The sequence below is a fragment of the Pteronotus mesoamericanus genome, unplaced genomic scaffold, assembly GCF_021234165.1.
Source record: "Pteronotus mesoamericanus isolate MK-2021 breed Mesoamerican mustached bat unplaced genomic scaffold, CSHL_Meso_final contig_130, whole genome shotgun sequence".
In the NCBI taxonomy this organism is placed as follows: domain Eukaryota; kingdom Metazoa; phylum Chordata; class Mammalia; order Chiroptera; family Mormoopidae; genus Pteronotus; species Pteronotus mesoamericanus.
The window spans coordinates 10112810-10139299 of NW_026555060.1; positions in this window are offsets into that span (position 1 = coordinate 10112810).

The following is a 26490-nucleotide window of genomic DNA, read 5'->3' on the forward strand; positions in this document are numbered from 1 at the left end:
CTCTTCTTGTTTGGGATGATGGACAATGATGGTAGGGTGTGCAAGCCCCCTCTATGGGCCTTGCCAATTCCAATTTCAGTTGAGGTTTCCTTCATTAATTTTCATAGTGCCTACAAGAAGTGTAATGTGTATAGGTAAGCCATATGTCCACAGTTATTTTTAGAAATAAATGTGACGCAGTAAATGTGAAGCAATGACATATGGACTTCCTGTAGATCATTCATTAATCACGTTAACATTTATAAACGTTATAACATTTATAATGTTTCTACTGTTTGTGAGGAAAAATCTGAAAACAGAATTTATACAAATTAATTTTTTATGGGCCTTCACATCTTGAGGAATGGCTGATGAGGAAAGCAACGGAATATGCTTAGAGTACTGTTGAGATTTTAAATTCTGACAGTCAATGCCTAGTACTCCTGGCCTCTTCCAAGTTTTCTCTTGTTGGTGAGCATTTGTCCCAAAACAGTAAATGAGCTTAGTGAAAACTTTCAGTGGATCGTCCTACAATCACTTCATCACTTGAGTTTCCTTAGCTTTTCTTATTCTTAAAACCACATCGTTAACATTAATAGCACAAAGAGAAATTAGATTTTCAACTTTTGGTCTTATAAAGGCAGAACTAGGAGCAGAGGGTGAGATTTGGAAACACAGATTTTAATTCAACAGAGCAATGCCCTTTCTAACCATTGAAACTTCCCCGTGGACTGGGCCACCTTGGAAGCAGTGAGCAGGATGTTGGTGCGGCTGTGTGGTGAGAGGCTGCATCACGCCTCTAGGGAGATCAGAGAGAGGGCACTGACATTAGGAGAGAGGCGGTAGAAATGATCTCTCAGGTCCCTGTGGACCCTGAGCCTTTACAGTTCTGTCAGCCTTAAAGTTAAAACAACCAGTTGTTTTACCAGAAAGATGGGTTCATTGGGAGTCACAGAGAACTGCAATTTGGGACAAGCTAGTTATGGCAAAACCATAGGCCAGTCAAGAGATCAAAGGGGAGGAGCTTGTTTCTATTAGGTCTTAGGAGGAAATTGGGGAGGATTGTTTTGAACAAAAGCTCACTGGAGAAGAACAAGAGTTCAAGGTTGTGGTGGATTCCCCATGGCCTGAAGCAGTGGTTAGTGCATTGTTGCTGGGGCAAAGATGAAACTTCCTCCTTTTTCTCAAAAGCAGAAGATGAAATTCCCATATAGTAAATATCTTCCCATGTCAAAATAATTCTTATCTTCCTGCTGAATATGCAGCCTGCAACGAGTAGCACGTGTGTGCGGTGTTCCTCCTTCAGTGTTTCCTGGCTCTAATTTAAATGAGGTTTTCTTTATTTATTTTTGCATTACCAAGCACCTATGTAGTGTCAAAAAGGCATTAAAAAAAAAAAAATTTCTGGTCACTTTCATCTCCAGGAGAAGAACAGTACACGATACAAGAGGATGAAGTTGTTTTCTCTGTTTGGCATTTGCTCTGAGTGATTTTTTCCAGCTTAGCTTCAGGTCCTGGGCTGTGAGTGGACCTGCCCACTATCATGTGAATGTTTGTGTCCCCTCAAAATTCAAGTTGAATTCGAACCAGCAAGGCAATGAAATTAGAAGGTGGAGCCTTTAGGAGGTGATTAGGTCATGAAGGTGGCGCCCTCAGGAATGGGATTAAGGCCCTTATAAAAGAGACCCCAGAGAGCTCCCTTGCCCTTTTCACCATGTGAGGTTACAGTTGGAAGCTGCTAACTCTGAGCCAGACAGTGATCAGCAGGCTCCTTGATCTTGGTCTTCTAGCCTCCAAACTGTAAGAAATCAACATCCATTGTTTACAAATCACCCATCTATGGTATTCCGTTAGAGCAGCCTGCAGAGGCTAGGGCCCATCTAGCTGGACTTTGTGGACTGATGTATACACGTCTGGTTTACACACATGCACTCCATCCAGTTCAGCCATTTGGCTAAGTAGGTGGTAAAGAGCAGATTCTCATGTGCAGACACTGTTTTTGGCTCTGTGGAGAAATGTGAGAAGTGTTAGAGTCTAGACTAAATGGTGGTAGGGGAAGGAGGCTTTGGGTGGGGAGGAAAGCAGGACAGCTTTCATATTAGGAGAGGACGAACAAAATGTCAATGTTGTCAGAAATGCAGTTACACCACACTTCCAGGCTCTGGGCAAGTAAGAATCTAAACTAACATAGAAAGCATTGTCTCAGTCTTTCTGAAATCCTGGGACAGCTCACTGAGGAATCCTGGACCACATGGACTGAACATAGCCTGGGTCTTGCTATTGAAGCACAAATGGTATCTGAGCTTTGGATGTGGCAATGCAGAAACACGTCTTGTGAGTTATAGCTTGGCTGCTTTAGGACACATCTTTGCATTGAGGCTTGTGTAGAACAAGACAGAGAATCTGCTAGGAAGGCTGCTCCGGGGCCAGAGGGCACTGGTTTTCTTGAGGTTGTCAGCACATGTACTTCCTTGTAGAGGAGTGGAGAACATGCAGCTGGGATCTGTCTCCACCATGTCCCCAGCCTCTATCCCCTCCCTACCTGCTGAGTACATCTTCCCTTCCTCATCATAGGACCCTGGGTCAACACCCTGTAGGATGTTTTTATAACTAAGTCCAAGGCTAAAACATTTTGTACCAGTCTCTAATGGGTACTTTTTATTACTGCCACATTTCTGTGACTGAGAACTTGACTCCCGGGTGGAATGCACGTTCTGATCTTCTAGTAGGTGATATATTTTATTTGCCTCTTGGCAAAAATTATCTGAAGAAATCTCATTGTATAATGAGTTGTTGCTAATGAATACAGGAAAACCAAGACAGGGGGCTCCATTGTTTTCTGTGTTCAGAAGAAAACCTTATTGAGGATCCACAGATGTAATAAACTGCTTTTATTCTAAACACCACCAAAGCCTTAAATGTTTGCATTTTTTCTTGTTACAATGCAATATATGTTTATGATATTTCTGTACATTTCTATATTTTCTACAATTACATAATTACTAGTGTATTTCATGAACACTTTTCTATGTCATTAAATATTTTCTATAACAATATTTTAAGGGCTTTATTATATTTTATTCTATATAGGCACTATAATCTATTTATTTCCTATTTTCACAAACTTGTGCTCCTTCCAATTTCTTTTTTTTTTGCAATACCAAAAAGATGTACACTTCTCCCAGAAATGTGAGATAGCATCTATTTTCCCCAAATCATTTACATAAAATATAATCATTTAAACAATTTAAAAATCAATTTAATAGGTAAAGAGGACATCTTATTGTTGCTCAGATTTGCATCTTTTTGATAGCTTGTAGGGCTAATCATAGTTTAAAAATGTTTCTTGGTCATTTGTGCATTTTTGTGAATTTCCCTTTTTATTCTTTGCCTATTTGGGGAAAGGGAAAGCATTTCTTCCCAAATAGTTATTAATGGTTTTAAAATTCTACTATAGATGTAACATGTTGCAAATAAATTTAGTATTTTGTCATTTTCCCTTAAGTTATATTTACAGTGTGGGGTTTGGGTTTTTTTTTTGATATATAGAAAATTTTAACTTTATAATGTTGTCAGGACTTCTCCAGAATCCTGGAAGAAATAAAAAATATGTAAGTCACTGTCTCTGTTTTTAAGGGACCTACAACTCACTTGTGGAAATAAGATATAAATGTGTGTAAAACACACAATCTGATATTTAAAGCAGCAGCATTTCATGAAGAAGGGGTGTAGCACTATTAGATGGGCTGTTCTTACTCAAAGTTTGAGACCAACCCGCTGGTCCTCACTGTCCTCCCACCTGGTTGATGATCACAGGTTTAAATGTTGGCCTGGACAAGAAGCAAGAGCGTCTCCAGGTAGTGTGTGAGGAATCACACATGAATGTGATGATGCACTTGGCCTACCTTCCCGGGAGCACTGAGTTATCCTCTGTCTTCTAGGTAACTCACTTGTATTTGTGCCAGCACCTTTGATAATATCAGTGATATAAATTGTGTTTATTTCTGGTCTATGAAAACTCAGAAAAGTGTCTGGAAAAAATTTTGGGAGAATGATAATGAACATGAGTTTTCATTATTTCCTTTTTGTAATTTTCAAACTGTATTGTGTTGTCTCAAGAGTTGGGGTTTTGTTTTTATTTGTGTCTCTCTTAAATACCTCTCAGAGTACTGAGCACATTTGTCAGAATTTGCAATGGGGTTTAAAGACTCCAGGCTGATGAGACCTCACTGTGTGTGTGTGTGTGTATGTGTGTGTGTGCTGCCCAGTCTGACTCAGGTTGGTGTGTGGAGATGGCTGAGGGGCACTGTAGAGACATCTCTCTGGATGGTGTGGCAAACCGCAGAAGATATCCAGAGAACAGGAGCTTTACCAGTGCAGGTGGACTTTAGCCAGTGTGGTGCTGGTAAACATTTAACAACCAGGTCTCTGGGGAAACCAAGTGGTGATGTGGGCACATGCCCATTTTTCTGTTGTCAATGCTTCCACTGTAGTGGACTGCGAGCTCCTACTGTGAAGTCACTGGATGTGGAGCTAGAAAGAGGGGTGCACTGTGGGCTCTCATAAACCGTTGTGAGCTGTCATTCATTCATGGCAGGTTCACAACCACTTCTAGAGGCAGGAGCCAGAAGGGCAGAATCCAGCACCCCAAGGGAGGCTACAGCACAAAGCAGACAGTGCGTCAGGGTACCAGCCCCACTAGCTGGAGTCAGTGCCTGGCTTAGGGGCAGCTGGACCCAGTGCCAAGCCTTAAAGATGAGGCAGAAGTTCAGTCAAGAGCAGGAAGGCAACTGTTCTCAAAGGCTCAGGAGTGCCAGCACCAGCCTCTGGCCAATTTCAAACCCTCCATCGTGACCTAGTGGTTGACACCCTGGAAGCCATGATGTCAGACAGACCTAACTCAGACATGACAAGGGAGAATGGTTGACAGAGAACATCAGGGACTCCAGAACAGTGCCAGAGAGGTTATGACTTCAGTGAACACCCAGTGAGGAAATCTGATGTCTTCATTTACCCACAGATGGAGGAAGAGAGTAGTCCTATCACTTCAGTATTTGGACCATGTGAGGAATTACATTACAGCAGCTATTTCATCAACAAATATTTTTAGGTGAACAAGAGGGACACAATTTTGCTCTCCTGGAGCCTGCATTCTTGTGGAGGAGACAGAGGATAAACAATTTATAACAGGGCAAAGTAGTTTCAGACGGAGAAGAAAGTTATGAAAGGCCAAGTTGTGACAGAATGGGGACAGGAGATGGGCTGCTTCAGAAAGGAGTCATGTTCTTTCTGAGAAGATTGTTGGAACTGAGGTCTGAAAGATGAGAAAGGAGCAGTTATTCGATGAGCGTGGGGAAAATGCAGAAGGAAAGTAAGCGCCATGTTCCTGAGGCGGAAAGAGGAAGGGAGAAGTTTAGCACATTTGAGGAAAAGGTAGGCAAGCAGAAGGTTGACGTGTGGTCAGGAGTGGGGCACAAGAAAGGGCCCCTGATTTTGTAGGGCCTTACAGGTCAAGATGGATGGTTGGATTTTTTTCTAGGTGAAATAAAAATTCCTTGTTACTCCTTGTTACTCAAAGTGTGGTCCATGGACCAGGGAAACAGCCTCACTCAGGAGACCAACTTCTACCTCTTTACTGAATCAGAATCTGTATTTTAACATGATCCCCACATGGTTCATATCTATTGTCTTAGTCAGCTCTGGTGGCCATAACAAAATACCACAGACTGAGTGGCTTATACGACAGAAATGTATTTGCTCAGTTTTGGAATCTGGAAGTCTCAGATCCTGGTGTCAGCACAGTGGTGTTCTGTTAAAATTTCCCCTACCTCCTTCTGACAACTGCTATCTCACTATGTTCTCAAATGGTGTGTGTGTGTGTGTCGCGGGGGGACAGAATGGAAAGGAGATGGAAAGAGAGGGATCTTCCTTCCTTCCTTCCTTCCTTCCTTCCTTTCCTCCCTCCCTCCTTCCTTCCTTCCTTCCTTCCTTCCTTCCTTCCTTCCTTCCTTCCTTCCTTCCTTCCTTTCCTCCCTCCCTCCTTCCTTCCTTCCTTCCTTCCTTCCTTCCTTCCTTCCTTCCTTCCTTCCTTCCTTCCTTCCTTTCCTCCCTCCCTCCCTCCTTCCTTCCTTCCTTCCTTCCTTCCTTCCTTCCTTCCTTCCTTTCCTTCCTTCCTTCCTTCCTTCCTTCCTTCCTTCCTTCCTTCCTTCCTTTCTTTCTTTCTTTCTTTCTTCCTTTCTTTCTTTCTTTCTTTCTTTCTTTCTTTCTTTCTTTCTTTCTTTCTTTCCCTCCCTCCCTCCCTCCCTCCCTCCCTCCCTCCTTCCTTCCTTCCTTCCTTCCTTCCTTCCTTCCTTCCTTCCTTCCTTCCTCCACCCTCCCTCCTTCCCTCCCTCCCTTCCTTCCTTCTTTTCCTATAAGGCCACAATCCTAAAGGATAAGGTCCCTATCTTATGACCTTATTTAACCTTAATTGCCTCCTTACAGGTCCTATATTCAGATACAGTCCCATTGCGGGGTTAAGACTTCAGCATATTAATTTCAGAGGGGGCATAGTTCTATCCATAGCTTGTACAATGTCTGTGAGCAGCAGTGATCTAATATTAGTAATTCCCAAACTTTAGCAGGTAGAAATCACCTGGGGGGCTTAGTAAAACCCAGATTCTTGAGCCCCAGGGATTCTCATTTAGTTAATCTAAATCTGATTCAATAGATCCTCCTAAGAGGATCTATTTCTAACAAGCTCCTTGGTGATTCTGCCACCGATCCATGGGATAGGCTCTGAGCAATGAATTAGACCGCATATTTGTATAACCAATTTTTTAAATTTTATTTATTTATATTTTTAGAGAAAGTATAAGGGAGGGAGAAAGTGAGAGAGAGAAACATTGATGTGTGAGAGAAACATCAACTGGTTGCCTCTTGTACAAGCCCTGACCGAGGACTGAATCCACAACCCAGGTATGTGCCCTGGCTGGGAATCAAACCAGTGACCTTTCTCTTTGCAGGACAATGCCCAACTAACTGGGCACCAATAGTCAGGGCAGGTAACAAATTTTCAAAGAGCTAAAATATCATATAATAATCTAAACTAAATGTTTTAAGAAATAAGTCAGCAGTTCTGAAGACCTTTTGTATTTCAAAGACAGGATATTAAATGTCAAAATTTAAAAAAATAATATATATATTGAAGTCTTTTAATTAGATCTTACTTGCTATTATGGTTAAAGGTAGTTTCCCTTATCTATTTTTCTTTGATAACCTGAAATACAAGCATTTTGCAAGCGTTTTGTTAACCCTCAAATATACTCCAGGGCGAAGAGTAAATAAAAAATTAAATATGGAAAATAACAAACTTGATGAATCAGCAGTGGAGCAGGAAGCAAGAGGAGGGGTTTGTTAAACAGATGTCCACCCATGGACATCTGAAGCGTGAGTGATGGTCTGCAGTTTTGAATTAAACAATGAACTTTGTACATTCATTAATGGATAGACATGAAGTTCCCTTTGAATACTAAGAGTGCAAAAATCAACAGTGTCTTGGGTCATAGGTTTCTAAAACTGAGAATGAAACCAAATGAAGACACGTATCAGCTGTGGTTCCTGCTGAAAGCAGCTAACTTACGACAGTTCTTTAAACCCTGTAAGTTGTAGAGTTTAGCAATTACGCAATAATGAACTATAAAAGCTATCTTGTTTCTATTATACTATCATTTCACCTAATTATTTCTGCTATACGCCTCAGTGGAAACAGTGCCTATGTTATTATGAAACCCCAACCAGAAACACTGAAGCTCAGATGAGAAAGAAACTTTGGCAGAGTCCAGAATAAAACTGTGATATGTATATATCCGCAAACATACAATGAAGAATTAATATAAAACATCATGCCAAGAACACATTACTTAATATTTGTGCCTTTGTATTAGAACTAAATTTGTTTTGAGGATAGCTGATTTTTCCTCTATGAATCAGAAAGTTTAGCCCAGTAATTGAACAATACAACTAAATTTGAAATGTATTATTTCAGAATTCATCTAAAGAAATGTTTAGGGAAAATGACAATGTATTCAGTCAGCAAAGACCATTCCTTACATAAATATGAATATGAGGTTGCTATTGACAAGTTCAATTTCATGAACTTGTCTTCCCAGAGTGAAACTTGGAGTTTTGAAGGTAATCAGGAAAAGAGATGGTGCTGTAAACATCATAGGGTTATCTTACGCAACAGAAAGTTTTTTTAAAAATTAAACTTCTTATTTTGAGATAATTATAGAGTCACATGAAGCTGTAAATAATAGAGAGATCTCATACACACTTTACTCATTCTCCCTCCGTGGTAACATCTTGTAAAACCATAGCGCACTGCCATAACCACGATACTGGCATTGATTGGCTTAAGAACATTTCCATCACCTTAAGATCCCTTATGCTTTCTTTCTTAGTCACACCTACTTACTTCTAGTCCCTACCTCCTTCTTAAAACCTGGCAACCGCTAATGTGTTCTCCATTTCTATAATTCTATCATTTCAAGAATTTATATAAATGAGATCATTCAGTACATAACTTTTTGAAATTGGCTTTGTTTTTAGACTCAGCATAATTCTCCAGAGATTCATCCAGGATGTTCTATAAGTAGTTCATTCCTTTTCATTGCTGAGTAATGCTCCCTGATATGGATGTACCAATTTGTTTAACCATTCACCCCTTGAAGGTCATCTGAGTTGCTTATAGTATTTGATCATCACGAATAAAGTTCCTATAAATATTTGTGTACAGGTGTTTGCTTACAGACAAGTTTTCATTTATCTGGGATAAATGCCTAGGAATACAGCTGCTGGGTCTTACGGTAGTTGCATGTTTAGATTTTTAAAAATCTACCAAGCTGTTTTTCAGAGTGGCAGCATCACTTTCATTTCCACCAGTAACATATGAGAGATAGTTTCTCTGTATCCTCACCAGCATTTAGTGTTGTCACTATATTTTTTATTTTAGCCATTCTAATGGGGAGATACTAAAAGCTCATTGAGGTTTTATTTTGTGTTTCCCTAAATGATGACATTGGACATCGTCATATCTGTATATCTTTTTCAATGAATGTCCATCTATGTGTTTTTTCATGTTCTATTGGATTGTCTGGTTTTTCACTCTTGAAGCTTAGAAGTTCTTTGTATGTTTTAGATACTAGTCCTATGTCTGATATGTAGTTTGCAAATATTTTTTCCCACATTGTAGCTTGTTAGAGTCTTTTGCAGAGCAAAAGTTTTTAGTTTTTTTTGCTTGTTTGGTTTTCTTCATTTAAATCATTTTCTAATTATAGTTTACATACAATATTTTATTAGTTACAGGTGTGCACCCTAGTGACTAGACATTATGTAACTTACTAAGTTATCATCCTGATAAATGCTTTACCCATCTGACACCATACATAGTTATTAGAATATTATTGACTATATTCACTTTACATACCCATGCCCATTCTGCAATCACCCATTTGTACTTCTTAATCCCTTCACCTTTCTCATACATCCCCTCAACTCCCATACTGTTTGGCAACCATCAAAATATTCTCTGTATCTATGAGTCTGTTTCTGTTCTGCTTGTTTTTTATTTTGTTTTTTAAATTCAATTGTTGATAGATATGTATTTATTTTCATTTTATTTATTTTTTAAATATTTTTAATCTTTTTAGAGCAGACCCTTTAACATTTCATATAATACTGGTTTGGTGATGATGTACTCCTTGAGTTTTTTCTCATCTGGGAAGTTCTTTATCTGTCCTTCAATTCTAAATGATAACTTTGTTGGGTAGAGTAATCTTGGTTGTAGGTCCTTGCTTTCCATTGCTTTGAGTATTTCTTGCCAATCCCTTCTGGTCAGCAAAGTTTCTGCTGGGAAATCAGATGACAGTCTTATGGGAGCTCCCTTGTAGGTAACTAACTGCTTTTCTGTTTCTGTTTTTAAGACTCTTTTTGTCTTTAACCTTTGGCATTTTAATTTTGATGTGTCCTGGTGTGGGCCTCTTTGGGGTCATCTTGTTTGGGACTCTCTGTGCTTCCTGGACTTGTATGTTTATTTCCTCCACCAGCTTAAGAAAATTTTCTGTTATTTTTTCAAATAGGTTTTCAATTCCTTGTTTTCTCTCTTTTTCTTCTGGCACCCCAATAATGTGAATGTTGGTGCACTTGAAGTTGCCCCAGAGTGTCCTAACCTTACCTTTACTTTTGGATCATATTTTTCTTTTTGTTGTTCTGATTGGGTGTTAGTTTTTTCTTCCTTATATTCCAAATTGCTGATCTGATTCTCTCTAAATTGTTAGTCTACTGTTGATTCCCTATAAATTATTCTTTGTTTCAGTTAGTGTATCCTTCATTTCTCACTGGTTCTTTTTTATGATTTCCATGTCTTCTTTTATGCTGTTAAACTTCTTGTTACGTTCATTGAGCATTATTGTAACCAGTGTTTTGAACTCTGCATCTAGTAGATTGCTTGTCTCTATTTTGTTTAGTTCTTTTTCTGGAGGTTTGTTCTTTTCTTTGGGACATACTTCTTTGTCTCATTTTGGCAGCCTTCCTGTACTTGAATTATGTTGAGTCACTATGTCTCCTGGGCTCAGTATAGTGGCTAATACAGTAGATGTCCTGTTGGGTCCAATGGCACAACATCCCTGATCACCCAAGCTGGCACACTAGGTGCACCCCCCAATGTGGGCTTTGTATGTTCTCCTGTTGTAGTTGAGCCTTGATTGATGTTGGCACATCAATGGGAGGGATTTATCCCCAGACAAGTCACCTGCTAGGACTAACTGTGATCACCATTGTGGAAAAAAAGTTATGCAGGGACCCATCTCCTGAAGCAGGACTTAATTCAGCAGGGCTCTGGTTCCCCCTGAGTCTGTCCCCTGAGTATGTCCCTTGTGGAGGTAGATGGCTAGTGCTTTGATGTTGTTTGAAGCTATCTACTGGATGGACTGGCTGTGGGGCCTCCCAAGAAGGACCTGCCAAGGTGAGCCACCACCTGTGTTCTGCCCAGAACCACCCAGCATAGGCTACAGAGTGATCTGTAGATGGCTGCTACTTACGCTGGCTTTGGTACTGCTCAGGCAAGGCCAAGCTTTGAACCAAGGCCAGCTGCTGCTAGTGCTGGGCCTGGACTATTTAGTGACAAGTTTGGGACACATTGAGGCCCAATGCTGCTTGTTTAAGAGATTTCAGGCAAGTCTAAGTGTGAGCCAACACACTTCATAGGTCATTCCTATGAAAGCCACTGGAGACAGCTTGGGTAGGCTCACATGCTGGGTGGGGCAGGGTCTCAAGGAATCACCAGGGCAAGGCAAGCAGCATTAGCCAAGTTTGCGGAGTCTCAGATATAGCACCCACATGCTGGCTTTGTTTGGAAAGGGCTCAGAAAAGGAACAATGACCTTGTCCAGCATTTTTGTCTGGCAGGAAGCTGCCCCCCAGCTCTCTGCCTGATGCCAGACAGTTGAGTTGTTCCTGGTATGTCCCTGGTAACTTTCAAGCTTCTGTCTCACTGCTGGAGCTCAGAAGGAGAGAGTGCAGGTAAGTCTGCTTGGGGCCTTTAAGAGGAACTGCCTGGGACTCCAGAAGCCCTTCATCTTACTTATCCACAATCCCTGCTAGTTTTAACAGCCAAAAGTTATGGGGACTTCTCTTCCTGGAACTGAAACCCTGGGCTGGGGGGCCTGGTGTGGGTCTGGGTCCTTTTGCTCTTCAGGGAGTACCTCTGCAACTGAGGTACTTCTCTGGATTTTTATCTGCCACATGTGGGTGTGAGACCAGCTTGTTCCCTGACTCTGCCCGTCCTACCAGTGTTGATGTGGCTTCTTTAAATCCCTAGTTGTAGGATGTCCATTCAGCTAGTTTCCAGGCAGTTCTGAATGATGGTTTTCTGTAGTTTAATTGTAATTTTGATGTGGTTGTGGGAGGAAGTGAGTATCATGTTTACTTATGCCACCGTCTTGATAGGAAATCTCAAAAGTTTTTAGTTTTGATGATACTCAATTTCTCAACTTTTATTTTATGAATGACACTTTTGGTGTCAAGTCTAAAAACTTTTTTTCTATTCCTAGTCCCTGAAGGTATTTATCTTAACATTTTATAGTTTTATATTTAAGTCCATGATCCATTTTGAGTTAAATTTTGCAGAAAATGTTGGATTTTGGTGTGAGGTTCATTTTTTCCCCAGTGGATGTCCAATTGCTCCAGCATCATTTGTTAAAAGTTTATTCTTCCGCTTTTGAATTACTTTTGCACTTCATTAAAAATCAATTGGGAATATTTGTGTGGGTCTATTTCTGGGTTCTCTGTCCTATTCCCTTGATTTATGTGTCTATCCCTCTGCCAATGCCACACAGTCGTGATTACTGTAGCTCTTTAGTAAGCCTAGAAATTGGGTAGGCTGATCCCTCCTACTTTTTTCTTTTTTTCCCCAAAGTTGTTTTTACTATTATAGTTCTTTGCTCCCCATATAAACTTTAGAATAATTTTCTCTAGAGCTAAAATAAAAGTCTTGCTGGAATTTTGATAGAAATGGCCTTAAATCTGTATGTTAACGTGGGAAGAACTGATGCCTTTACTTTGTTGAGACTTCCAAGCTCAGACATAGATCTCTATTTATTTGAGTCTTGTTTTATTTTTTTTCATCAACACTGTGTACTTTTCAGCATACAAAATCCTATACAGGTTTTGTTAGTTTTATACCTAAGTATACCATGTTTTTGAGCAATTGTAAATGGTATTATACTTTTAATTTTCATGTCCACATGCTCCTTGTTAGAATACAGAAATATGATTTTTTCATGTTTATCTTGTATCCTGCAAGTCTGCCGATCTCATTTATTAGTTCTAGGAGTTTTAAAATAGATTCTCTGGGATTTTCTATGAAGACAATCATGTCATCTGCAAATAGGGGTAATTTTATTTTTCCTTTATATTCTGCATGCCTTTCATTCTTTTTTCTTGCCTCACTGTATGGCTAGCACTATGTCGAGTAAAAGTGGTAAGAATAGACCTCCGAGCCTTGCTGCCAATCTGAGGAGGAACTGAGTCTTTCACAATTAAGCTTATATGTAGGTTTTGTCAGGTTGAGGAAGTTTTCCTCTAAGATATTTGTATTAACGAGTTTAGCAATTCAGATTACATGAACATTACAGGAGTTTTGCTTTCCCTTTAAAAAATTTTCTTGTTGATATGATGAAAACTTTGTTTCAGGTTTACAAAAGGACTTTTGTCATCTTTTCCCACTGGCAGGATATAGAGTTGTTTTGCCTCTAATGGATTTGTTATGGAATGCACTGCTTCCTCAGAGGAAATGTGTGCTATCAATCTTAAACTAACTCCCTAAAAATGAAAATAAGTCTCAGGTCACAGTTTGGCTGGTGAAGGACCCAGTCTTTTATGGCATTGGGTGTTAACACAAGAAAGTCGCTGGGAAACAACAGAGACGGGAACCTGAGTTCTCCCAGTCTCTTTGCGTCGTCTCTTCTCTGTTCCATGCCTCCCAGGCCTACAGGGAGCAGGGGTTTCAGGCTAGACCACAGGGTGAGGAATATTTTTCTTCCTAACTCTAATTTTTTGTGGCTACTTGACATTGCAGAGTTCAGATGAGGCCTCTGCCCTTCTCTCATCGTGCCTAAACACTGCTAAAGCCCCATTTCCTTGTATGTCAGGGCTTCTCAACAAGGCAAACTATGTGTTTTCTCTTCTTCCCCCTTAGACTCTCCAGGCTATGAGTTTCTGAGTGTATCTCTACTGCTTGTCCATTAAGCCTTGCCCATTCCAGACCTCACATTGGTGTTAGATATTTGCTTGAAAAAGAAAAGCCTCAACCCCAGGTGTTATTACCAACCACAAAATGAAATAAAAATCTGTCTAATTATGTAATTCAGTCCTATAGATATAAAGCAAAATGGGCTTTGTTTGTTTTATTTGTTTGCTTTAATTATGCAGGAGAGTTTTCTAATTGATCAAATGTCTTTGGCATAGGACCCACCGATGCCAGGAGACCCACTGATGCCATGCAGCAGTGAGTTCAAATTTAAAGTCATCAACACCTGGGTTCAAATCCTGGTGTTGCCACTGACTAGCTTTGAACCTTAGCAATGTCATCTCATCTCCCTAAGCTTCTGTTTCTCTATCTCTGAAAGAGTTTGACCATATCTACTTCTCAGGGAGTTGTAAATATTAAATTAATTGGTGTTTATAAGGTGGTTAGCAGAGTACCTGGCACACTTAAGGGTTTGGTAAATGACCATTATTAAAAAAAGAAAAAGAAAGCAAACAAACAAACATGAAAAATCATCTTTGGTAACTTCCAGTCTCTTTTCTTGCTCTGGACTATGTTGACATAACTTATTGTATGTCCCCAAGGTCTCATTTTGTTCCCTTTTTCTGTATATTCTCTTCGAGAGGTGAAACTCCAAGTAGCACCGCCGCCTAAGATCACACATCACATGGGAAGAGTAAGGTGTAGCTGCTCAGCATTTTGGACGCACCTTTGTGCCTCTTGGACTGCACATACTCCTGATTAACTCCTGACATTTGAAATGACTTTCTTCTGAGAAGCTCAAAGCATTCACAATTTTTTAAAAAAAGATTTTTTTTAAATTGATTTGTAGAGAAGGGAAGGGAGAGAGCAAGAGAGGGAGAGAGCAAGAGAGGGAGAGAAACGTCAATCAGTCGCCTCCTGAACACCCCAGCTGGGACCCAGCCCACAGCCCAGGCGTGTGCCCCGACTGGGAATCGGACTGGCGACCCTTCCGTCTGCAGGGTGATGCCCAACCCACCGAGCCACATCGGTCACGGCAGTATTCGCAATCTTTATTCTGCCACCGGAAGATTTCGTAAGATGCGACATATACCAGGATTGATAGTCATGCCCACGGGTGGTTCTGCATTTTATTGATAAGGCGTTTTACATTATTTTGAATGAAAACAGTCTTGTGCACTTCAGCGCACAGACCCTTTGAATGTCCCTGGCTCTGAGAAGAGCACTTATATTTGTTGCTTTGGTTACTAATATTTCCCCAATTGCTTAAAATGATTTATGTCTTTAAAAAACATTAGCAAAGACCTTGACTCTCTGAAAATGAGTAGAAATGTAAGGGAAGTGGTCAGTCCTCCTCAAAGAATAAAGCTGGAAAAGGGCTGGATACTTGTTATTGTGACGGAGCCTTAGTGCAACTGTGCTGTAAGGGTCAACTGCTACCAAATCCATCTCAGCTGAGTGCTGTCCCTACAAGGATGGGTAACTCCACCTTTAATCTCGCATGGACTGTATCCTATAAGAAGTTTATGGAAACTAAATTAGAGCTTCAGGCAATTAAAAGGTAAATATTTCTGAATTGTCTCCAATATAAATTATCGTCTCAGAGGGAAATTAAGACTAAAAATAGTCCACCTCTAGAAGAAGGAGCTTTCTTACAGCTCGAGGCGATGTAATGACAACACAGCATTTCTCGGTCACTGTGGCCAAGATGATGATAGTGACGTTGACCTGTCTACCAGATATATGGGCACCATCTTTGCATAATTAGTACCCAGGGATTTAAGCAAGAATGCTGTTAGTGTTTGACTGAATTCACACCACTGGGGCAATAAAGAGAGGGCTGACTCCCCAGACCAATGGTCATCCCTGGGAGTGTTCCTTTTACCAATAGTGCGAAACACGTATTCAGAAGAGGTGCACAGAAACAGGATATGTACGGCACATTTCTGCCTTTCCATCGGACTTTCTGTTTCTGCAAAAACAGCAACTAAAAGGGATTTCCAGTGTTGAAAAGTAGGGTGAGTTGCTGTAGCCACAGTTCAAGTTAACTAAAAAGTCGTGAAGATAAAATTCAAGAGACAGAGATCTGGAAAAGAGAAATGACAGGAAGTGTGAAAAGAAATCCTAGCTATAACCATCAATACGCACCAAGAGTAAAAATGGGCATCTGCCTTCTGTGGAAGTAGGGATGAGCACCGCATGTTCCATTACCTTCTAGGATATACTGGCACCATTTAGAGTCTGTCCATTTCTCAGCATAGATGGCCTGTCCCCTGTACACAGGGGCTTCCTCTGATCACTGCAACCCAGGAAAAGCAGATGCTAAACCATGAACCTGACTCTGTAACAGGCTGCTTTTGGCACATAGTGATAGATATTTATGTTTTTTGTGTTCATATGTCATTTCTTTATCTATGTTGTATACATCCAGAGAGCAGAGTCTATGTCTTTCCATCCTTCCTATGATATTTTGCACCTGGTAAGTGCTTGTGAATGTTTCAATTGATAGTTGCAACAAAAATGAATAGAGACAAAGCTGAGAACTTAAGGAAAAAATGTTCAACTTCATTTATAGTATTTAATACTAAAGAAATGCTGCTTACATTCTGGCTCTGCGCGGCCTGTGCTCTAGAATGTGCCCATAAAACAATACATCAATATCACCACCTTTGTTCCATTAAGGCGAACATTGCGGTGTGCTGGCAAGCTGGTATGCGTGCCAAGTTATAGGATTGATTTAAGCGCAGTGATGATATCTTAAGTAGTCAAGGAGTAATTGGGGAAGGCAAGATGGGTTTTATAGCAAATGATTACAGGAAATCTTACCTGAATCTTTTCAGGTCATCGTTCTACCATACAGTGTTTCATTAGCTAATTGTTACTGAGACAATGAAGGAGTCGGTTCCAAAACAGTCAATTACTTAGTCCATGAACTGAAATACAGTTTACTTTGAAAGAAAATCATGTCTCCCTGGAGGCTGTTCAATGGTTTGGGGAAAATTGTTCTACTACTTGCCTCTTTGTTGCAACATTATATGTTGCAAAAATATGCTAATTACATTTGGTTGTTCTCTCAAGACTTAGCAAACTGCTAAGATACTAAGAAAGAAAAACTTCCATGAGACTGCTGTACGGAGGAGGAACCTGGGTCCCAGAGAGGAGGTGGGATGCACCCAGCGGGCACCCGGAGTGTGGCAGAGCGCACCTGAGAGTCTCTGTCTCTCAGCGCTGAGTCTCATTCTTCTCTCCTCCTGCAGTAAAAACCGTAAATAATCCAACAGGGACTCAAAAAGTCCCACATGGGCTTTAAGAGATATGTCCTCATTAGAATGTGAAAGTGCTGAGACCTTTGAGAATTTCTACATTATAATTTTTTTTTACTGATTTGACTCCTGCTTTTTAGTAGTAAAAATGAATATTTTAAAAAACTTTTTATTATTGTTGTTCAATTACAGTTATTGTATTCAATAATTATACTAGACAATCGTAATATTTATGGTCCACTTAAAAAGGCTTTTTGATTGCTTCTAGGAGGGCCTGCAAATGATTCATGGTCATAAAACAATGTGTTTGGGAGGCCTCAATGTTCTTGAAAAGTTCCTTTGCCACTATTGTCTTCTCTGCCATTCAGCACCAAGGGATGAAAAGGAAGATTTTCTTGGGACATAAGGATGGTGAATGTGGTGGCCCAATTCCTTTTGTGTTTTAGAATAGTTGAAATATTTCTATCTTCTTTTAATTTGCTGTTTCCTCTCACTTTTATGGCAGAGAGTATGCCTAGAAACACACACAGATACACACAGACACACAGACACACAGACACACACACACACACACACACACACACAAACACACACAGCTCGCACTTCTGAGGTCCACTTTGACTCTGTTCCTGAGCCTCCGTCTGCAGCTCTTTAGGACCCAGCTTGTTGCATAAGAAGGATCTGGAGCTGCCTACAGCCTATATCTGCATGTCCCATCTGAAGGTTCCCAGTGGCCACATTTGTGCATGAGGTGCTATATCTACAAGTGACCTGCTGATGTGAGGAGTTAGAAGAGCTTGTCTAAGCCTGGAGGACGCTATCCAATCCTCTGCTCTCCTTCTCCACAAGGGGGTCCAGTAGCAGCAGTTCCACATCGGGGGTTCTCTGCTCAGCGATGTGCCCCTGAGACACTTTCCCTCTGATGCAGTAAGTGCCAAACAGTCAAAGCATCTTTGTATGATGTTGGAACTGTGTATGACTGTGGAGCCTGTCTCTAAAAATAGAAATGGTTTCAAATAAAATATATTTTCTTAACATGATTAAATTTAAAGCAATGTCATATTCATGGAGTTTGTACTATTAATTTCTCTGCATCTCACCCTTTCAAGATCACCTAGAGTCCCTTTCATACTGCTGAATACATAGTAGATACTAAACTTAATACTGTTGAAATACAAGTATTTAAAAAGTAGAAATGTTGTGTTCTATACAGAGACGACATGGCAGCTTGCTGCTTTTCAAAATTGTATAATATAAAGTTATAAATTGGAAAAACTATGCTTTGTGATTCAAATGAATTGAATCAATGACCCCAATTCATTCTGATTCCATGCCTTTTGCAATGTGTCTTTAGTGCTTCCCATCAAGAAGTGGAAAAGCATGTTAACAGACTTGAAATAAGCAGATTTTTTAAAAGGCGCTTGTACAGTTTTGCTTCTTCTCTTGGCCCCCTGCCTTCACAATGAGAACATGCCCTTGCTGGAAAATGAGTCAACTCACCCAGTTGTTCTAACTGGGGCCATCCTATAGCAGCTGACAGCCAACTTACCCCCAGACACATGAGAGAGCCCAGCCAAGATCAGCAGAGCCACTGAACCAATTTCAGGTGACTGTCAGTGTATGAGCAAGCGCAGCCAAGTCCAGAAACAGTGCCCAGCTGACCCATGGAATCATGAACAAAATAGATTCTTATTATTTTATATCACTGAGTTTCAGGGTGTTATTACCCAGCATTGTTGTGCAAATAAATTATCAATAAAATATTAAACACAATATAATCTTTCCCTGTTTCACAAGTCATTCTATGAAATTTAAATATCTTTGATGAAAATTAAATATCTTTGTCCAATTATGGGGATAAGGCAAATTTAAGGGGTAGAGGTGAATCTACTCAGACCCTGTTATCATAATGGCTGTATATTTATTTCTAGATAAAGATTTGGAGCATGTAGTAATATAAGCATAAATGGTATTACAGCAAATATGTTTGAATTGTGGTCAGATGGGAAAAATGTACAATTGTCCTAAATCCAAAGTTACTTAAAAATAAATAACAACAAAAGCAAAACCAAAACCACTCTTCGGTTTCCTGTCTTTTGTGTTTTTCTTAGAAAAATTATGGGACTTGGATTATTTCATTTTATACTTAAATGGATTCTGGATCAGTGTGAATTAATGGTTTACATTTATCTACTTAACGTCTAGAGTATCATGGTCCTTTGTTTGAAAGCAACAGATACTGACTGTGGCTTACTCAGAAAAGGAATTTAAGTAGAAGAGTATTGAGGAGCTCACAGAATAGAAGGGAAGGCTGAGGACTAGCATGGAAATGAACAGAAGCTAAAACATTTTTTAGGATCACAAAGGAAAATGAATAAAAAACCAAACAATTAAAAAAAATTTAAAGTCCAGCGTATATGGCTTTAGCATTAGTATTCCACTATAATGGAGCTTCTTACTGGGAAGAAGCAAAGTCACTCTGAGGTCTGTTTAGTGATGAAAGAGCTGATTTAGGGAGTTGTCAAAAGATAACCAGGTGAGCAAATCTGTCCCAATGGCCCCTATGATTAGAGGTGAAGTTAAGCCCCACATTGAAATTTCCTGGTCTGGGACGGTCACACTCACAACTGCCTGGGAGGCCTGTATTATTGTTCATCTGCGCTCACAGCTGTGCAAACGGGGCTTCAGGATGACCAGGTGGGGACATGCCACCTAGGAGCTGGGGTCTCAGGTACATTTCTCAACCAACCTGTGCCTCATTTTCTTTATCCATAAAATAAGGATATCTTCCTCATAAGGTTGTCATTGAAAACCTTTCATACAAATTAAAATTAGCTTAGTTCTGTTCAAGGGCAACTTAGTGGGATAATGAGTTGTTTGCTGTTCACAAAGCGTGAAGACTGAGGCAAGTGGTAAGCGGAGAGACTATGCTTTCGGCTAGATGAGCTTGGCTTCAGACTTGGTTCTGCACCACAAAATGTGTGCCTGGGCAATATTTTTATCTTTCCTGAGCCTGGGTTCCTCATTTGGGAACTGAGGAAATACAAGGATCGTTGGGAGTATTGAACATCTGTAGAGTGCTCAGTTGTGTCTGGAATTTAGTGGGTAGGCAACAGTGGCTGAGGTGTTCTACCCTATAGTAGCCCTGAATGCAAAAATGGAACAAGGTACAGAATTCATCACAGCCTTATTCCCAGGAAGGCACATCAGCTGGCAACAAGTCTAGTGCCATCTTCCAGAGAAGCCGTTGTGCCCTCAGCAGAGCCCTGCTCCCAAGATCACTTCTTGCTTTGCAGGGATTCATTATGAGTGCTTCAGGACAGCAAAGGCTAAGGGAGCCCAGTCACCAGCTGGGCCACCCTCCACCACTGACCTGGCAGCAGGCGTCTTTGCTTCTGTTCCTTCTCCTTTTCCTCTGCTTCCTCCTCCTGCTACCATTAATTTGACTAATGGTGCCATTAGGGAGAAACAGAATCTCACACCTGTGCTTCAAGTTTTCACTTCCATTTCAGGGATACAGTTTTTTGTCCACTAGGTATTGTAATTATGCAGCAAGGGAAATGTTCATGTGGGTTTCTGAACTTTGTTCACATGCAAGGGAACATACCCAGGCTAGAAACATTTCTGACTTTTGGCAATAATGTTCTTGGCTAAATATTTTTGAATTCTTGCTACATTCTTACTCTGTCCTTATAGTTGCGAGGATTTGGGGAAGTGTTTGGTGAGCAGGGAGAGTGATTGCTTTCAGAGGGAGATGGAGGGAGGGAAAGAAAGAGAGGGAGGAGGGAAGGAAAGAAAGAAGGGAGGAAGAGTTGAGGAGGAGGAAATTACTCCTTATGGTTAGACTAACAATAGAGTTGACACAAGACTAGGTTAACAAGGGAAAAACCAATTTAATATATACACATGGGAGATCAAAAATGATGCTCACCAAAATAATCAAAGACAGTAGTTATTTATAATTTTTTAGATAAAGAAACTACATTTGTAAAGAATTAACAGGAAAAAGAAGCTTAGGTTTGAGTGCTCACGAATGAGGAATTTAAGCAAAGTTCAGGCTTGAGGAGTAAACTAGGAAAGGAGTAACAAGGTTTGTTTTCACAGGCTTTTCGGCCCTGGATTCCTTAACTCCAGTGATACAGGTGTCTCCCTCAGCACCCCCACTGGAGCAAGGCGAGTGCCTTTCACCGGGAAGATTTATTTCCTGAATTCAAGGAGACATGGGGGGGGGGGCGGGGGGAGGGGGTCAACGTGTCCTTGCACCAGCTACTTGTCATGTAACTTTAATTTGAAATAATCAACATACCATTGTGGGATATTTTGGATGGCCTACCCTGAACCCTGACAAAGGAGAGAAAGAAGGAAGAGATGAAGGAAGGAGAGAAGAAAAGAAAGAATTTTATGGAACATACCATGGTCCACGTTTCTGAAATCAAAATTCATGTTTGAAAGATATAATGTTGGATTGACTCCAATCTGTATGAATAAAGAGGTGTCCCTGCAGCTCTGCAGAAACCATGCTTTGGAGGCCATTTTCACCTCCCACCTACTTTCTCAGTGCCTCTCAGGCATGCTTGCTCTCTCAGGCTAGAATGGAGATGCTGTATCCTCTAGCGTAAGATTTCTTAGAGAAAGGAGTCTAAAAATATGGCAGACACTTTAGTGAAAGCAAAGAGCTCTATTTGGGGAAAAACTATTAAGTGAAAAGGTAATGGTACTTGGGAAATCTAGTTCAGTGTGCTATCTGGTATTCATTCACAGCCAGAGCATGATTCTTTCTTTGAACAAAAAACAAGAGTAATTTACTAAAATGACAGTGTTTCTCTATGTTGGCTTCAGAAAGGAAAGCTTCCAACAGGATTCTTTTGAGTCTGAGGTGACATTTCTATTTCTACTTCCCCTGGGACTGGTTTACTGCTGAAGTTTTACTTGTCCTGCTTTGCCAGGAAGCAGGAAAGTCTCTGGGCAAAAGATGCAATAGTTAAGTTTGATTCCCTATATTGGGTGACGCAGGTGACAAAATGATAATAGAACTCATTTAGAAAATGAATCAAGAACACTCTCTACTGTTCAGGCTTTTTTTTCTTCTAGTCTGAATAATACCTAAGATTATGAACTATTTTGAGTGTTTGTTTTGTTCCAAGCACTTAACCCTTTTCTTGGGTTAAGTCATGCTAATAGTGATGAATGCCATAGGACCTTGGGTCTGTTTTTGTTTGCAGACATTTCTGAAGGGCTGAGAACAGTGCCTGGCAGATAGCTGACACTCAATACATATTTGTCAATGAATAAAAATCCCTTATTTGATCCCTATGAAGAAGAAAGTTTACATATCAGGAAATTGGGAGCCTGAGAAGCTATGTGACTGTCCTAGGTCATGGGAGGAACAGGTGTTGGGCAGACCCTAGGTGTTTGCTAGGGTCACTGTGAGGGGCAGATGTACTTCCACTCAGGCTTCTCCAGGAACCTAATGATCCAGAAAGGCTGGCCTCTCCATAACAATACCGTAGAGCCGGCATATTTCTGCTTTGAACTTTTCTTATTTCCCTCCAATCCATCGCTACCATTCTCCCATTGCTATTCCTGCCCTCTTTCCTGTTGGCACCTACAAAATTTCATTCATGTTTTAATGCTCAATGGAAACTCTACTTTTCCCCAAGCCCAGACTGCTGGTGCCCTCAGCAACATCTCCTTGCCTCCTATGGTCATGTACCATATCTTAAACAGTAACCAAGGTCAGTCTTGGTTACCTCCTTTGTGGACAATGATTTCTGTGCCTTTAATCGGATCACAAGCTCCTGAGGGGCAGTGACAATTCTGGATGATTAGCATTGAACCTCTGTTGAGCAGTCACCATTCTCTCCCCCAGTGCCTCACTAGCATTATGTGCCATTTTCTTCCTCATGGTAAGGAGAGATCATAGTGAGAGGGACTGGGGGTTAAATAGAGACTAAATAATACTAAAAAGTAGGTTTAGTATACAAGAGTAATTTGACACAGTAGTTGAAAATGTGGAATCTGCTCTTAGTTTGCTCAGGTTCTAATTCCAGGGGCATTGAATTACTTATCTATTGCTGTGTAATAAATACCCCCAAACTTAGTGCTGTAAGGTCACAGTAACTATTATGATTTCTCTGGGTGTCTCATGAAGCTACAGCCAAGATGTCAGCGAGGGCCGCCCTCATCTGAAGACTCAGCTGGGGCCAGAGGACCAGCTTCCAGGGTGGCTCCCTCAGCAGACTGGCTACTGATAAGACACCTTAGTTCCTTGCCATGTGGTTCTCTCTACAGCACTTCTGCCTTGTTCTATTTGTCAGACAGACCAAACCTGGTACAGTATGTAAGGAAATTACATGGGAGCATGGACACCAAGAGGCAACAATAGCTGGGGCCATCGTGAAGCCTGGCCACTGCAGCCGCATTTTCAGCTCTGTTAGCGTGGGCAGTTTACTCCACAACTTGAAGCCCAAATTTCCTCATCTGTAAAAGGGTGACAATTATTGGCACTACCTCACATTATAAAGCTCTTGCAAGAATTAAATGAGTTAACACAGCTAAGGGGCTTAGATCGCCGTTCAAATATTAACTATTATTATTAGAAAGTGAAAACTTAGAGTGAGAGAGGAGCCTGACCTGAGGAGCCGAGAGCCCTCCCCATACTGCACTCATTTTCTTTATTTCCGCCCCTTCCCCAGCTCTGAGTGCTTGTGTGTAAGGTAGCAGTGGGGTGAATGTGTTTTTAGCATGAAAATACTTTTTCCCAAGAGGATGTTTCAGGGCAGGGCAGAACCTGGCTGTTGGGTAGAGAGGCTTTGGTAGAGTTGTAGTTTTACTTTCCCTTTTTTGCTCAGATTTCCTGACAAACAGTGGATTGATCAGAGAGGATTTGCCTCAGAGACAAGGCAACTTGGGCCTGTTCAACACCAACACGAGATGACATGGTGTCAGTGGCCTGCCCAGAAAAATGAATGAATGTTAGTTGCTCCAACTGGAACCACTTACTCTGAGAGACAGAAATGGTCAAAATCAAAAGGTAGGCCTGTGAATATACAGAAAATAGAAAAGACATTCATTCATTGAGGAAATCATTTTGGAGCATCCACCATATGCTGCCAGACACTATGTTAAACCTGGAAAAATAATGGAGCTCCAAAACCAAGACAAATAAGAGTTCCTGACTTCAGGGAGCTTACAGTTATTCTGGGGGAGCAGACTTCAATCAAAAATTATACAAGCATATGTACAATCGCAGCCTCTAAAAAGAGTGATATAATGTAGTTTGTGTTTACATAATGGATTTATGGGTATTTTGACAGATTGGGAACACTGAAAGTGTACTGAATTTAGGGGAGAAATGTGGGTTTAATTTTACACATAGTAACTTTAAAACATCTCTGAGAGACCAAAGTGGATTTATCAAGAATGCAGCTAGATATGTGGGTCTGGAGTTCAGAGTAGAGGCCTGGGCTCGAGATTGGTTTGTGAGTCATTTCTGCCTTTTGTGTAAGAACAATATGTGAAGCTATTTTCTGGAGGGAGAAATGGCCCTCTCATGGAGCTTTGGAGAATTCCAGCATTAAATACAGGGTATAGCACAAATAATGCCTCTTTTTTATTACAAAATCATTGGCATGTAACATAACAATATCATACTCAAGCACACCCTGACATTTTAGGTGAAATGTTAAAATTAAAACTATGAATTATTACACCCATATTATTACCCTACCAACCACACTCAAGCAGGCATTGCTTCTTCCAGATGCTGTGCATGGCAGAAGAACTGAGAGAGCAAAGGGCCTATGAAGAGGAACAGAGGAGCAGGAAGCAGCCAGAAAAGGGAAGCATCTTGAAGCCATGGCTGAAAGTAACGCAAGAGGCTGTCAACAAAACTGTGTGATCCAGGGGTGCTATTGTGTGAATGCTTAGAGCAAAGCATGGGAGCAACAGCCTTTGTTGAGCCCCTCCTAGAGAAGGAGTGCAGGGTGCACACAGTTAGCTACCCTACCATAAAAACATGAGGGGACAAAGTGAAAGAGAGGACAAGAAGAGAGCAATCTGAAAGTAATCCATTAAAGCTTTCTCCAGGATCTAGGTTGTTCTTAACCATAAGGAATTTGAGTTAAAACTAAAGTAAAGAAAAGCTTGTCCCATTTCCCTTCTAGTCTGTTCAGCCTGATCTACCCATATTGGGAAGGGTGGGGAGAGGGAGTGGGGGATGCTATGAAGCAGAAATTTTGCTGCTACTATCAGGAGAGTTGCACGAGTATGACTTAAATCTGGGCCAGCTTAAAGGTTTTTTGTACGTTGGTTGCTAAGCAGGCATTGGTACAACCTATTATTCATGTCACCTTTGGTCTGCTCATCACTATACCCATGTACATCACACAGCCTGTGACTGAAATATGGCCTCTTTGCCACAGAAACATGTAACAATGGTTGTCACTGTAGAATTCATGTCTTTGGGAGAACTGAACAGAATATAATGATTTGCTGCTTACTCAGGAAAGCAGTGACCATGTCTAAATCTGATTGTTTCTTTGGGTAAACCTAACCATGAAGAAACACAGACAGATGTGTTCTTTCACAGTCAAAGAGTGCCCCGCTTTTCCAATAGATGTATTCCCAAAATGTGTGTGTTCAACAAATTGCTGTAAACCATGTAATATATTTTCCTTTGACTCTACATTCTCATTTCAGAGATGATTTGATTTATAATCAAATGAGAATATTTCTTAACATTTTTGGCTAAAAGTTATTTTCTTTGTTCCTTCTTTCTCTTCTACTGCCCCCACCCGATTTTTTTTTTTTTTTTTTTTTTTTTTGGTCAAGAATTTAATGATCTAAAAACACTTAAAGCCATTAGGAAGTTACCATAAGGAGAAGAATCCTTTCACAATATTATTAATTCATGGCTCTGTTGGGGCCCTGAGGTCCAGCATGTGTTTAGAGGATGACATTCTGGAGACAGGCGTCTGAACCAGAGGACCTCTGACTGCAGGGCCCAGTGAAGTTTATGACGCAGAATAGAAATGTGACTTCTCATCTGCTTTGATTACTTTCTCTGAAATTTGTCTTTCTAGGCCTGGATTTACTCTGGAATAAAAAAAAGGCGGAGGAAATTCTTAAAGACATACACACCCTGTATTATAATCACAAACACTGGAAGAGCGTCAAAGGGGGAGAGAGGAGTCAGGAAGTTGCAAAGTTAAATTGAAACTTGAGTCCTAATTCACCATTTCATGCCTTGGCAACACAGTTGATATAACAGTGATGTATTGGGGGGCTTTCCAACTGTGGGTGGGAGAGCTACAAATTATGGGTTAGTTTCTTTTCCTTTGTACCCAGAATGGAAAACTGGCCCAGCTTAAAGGCAATTGGCAGAGTAGGTGAACTAAAATCAGTTTGAGCTTGGACCCAATGTGTATGCGTATAGAAAATGAATTTTTTCAATGAATTTTCT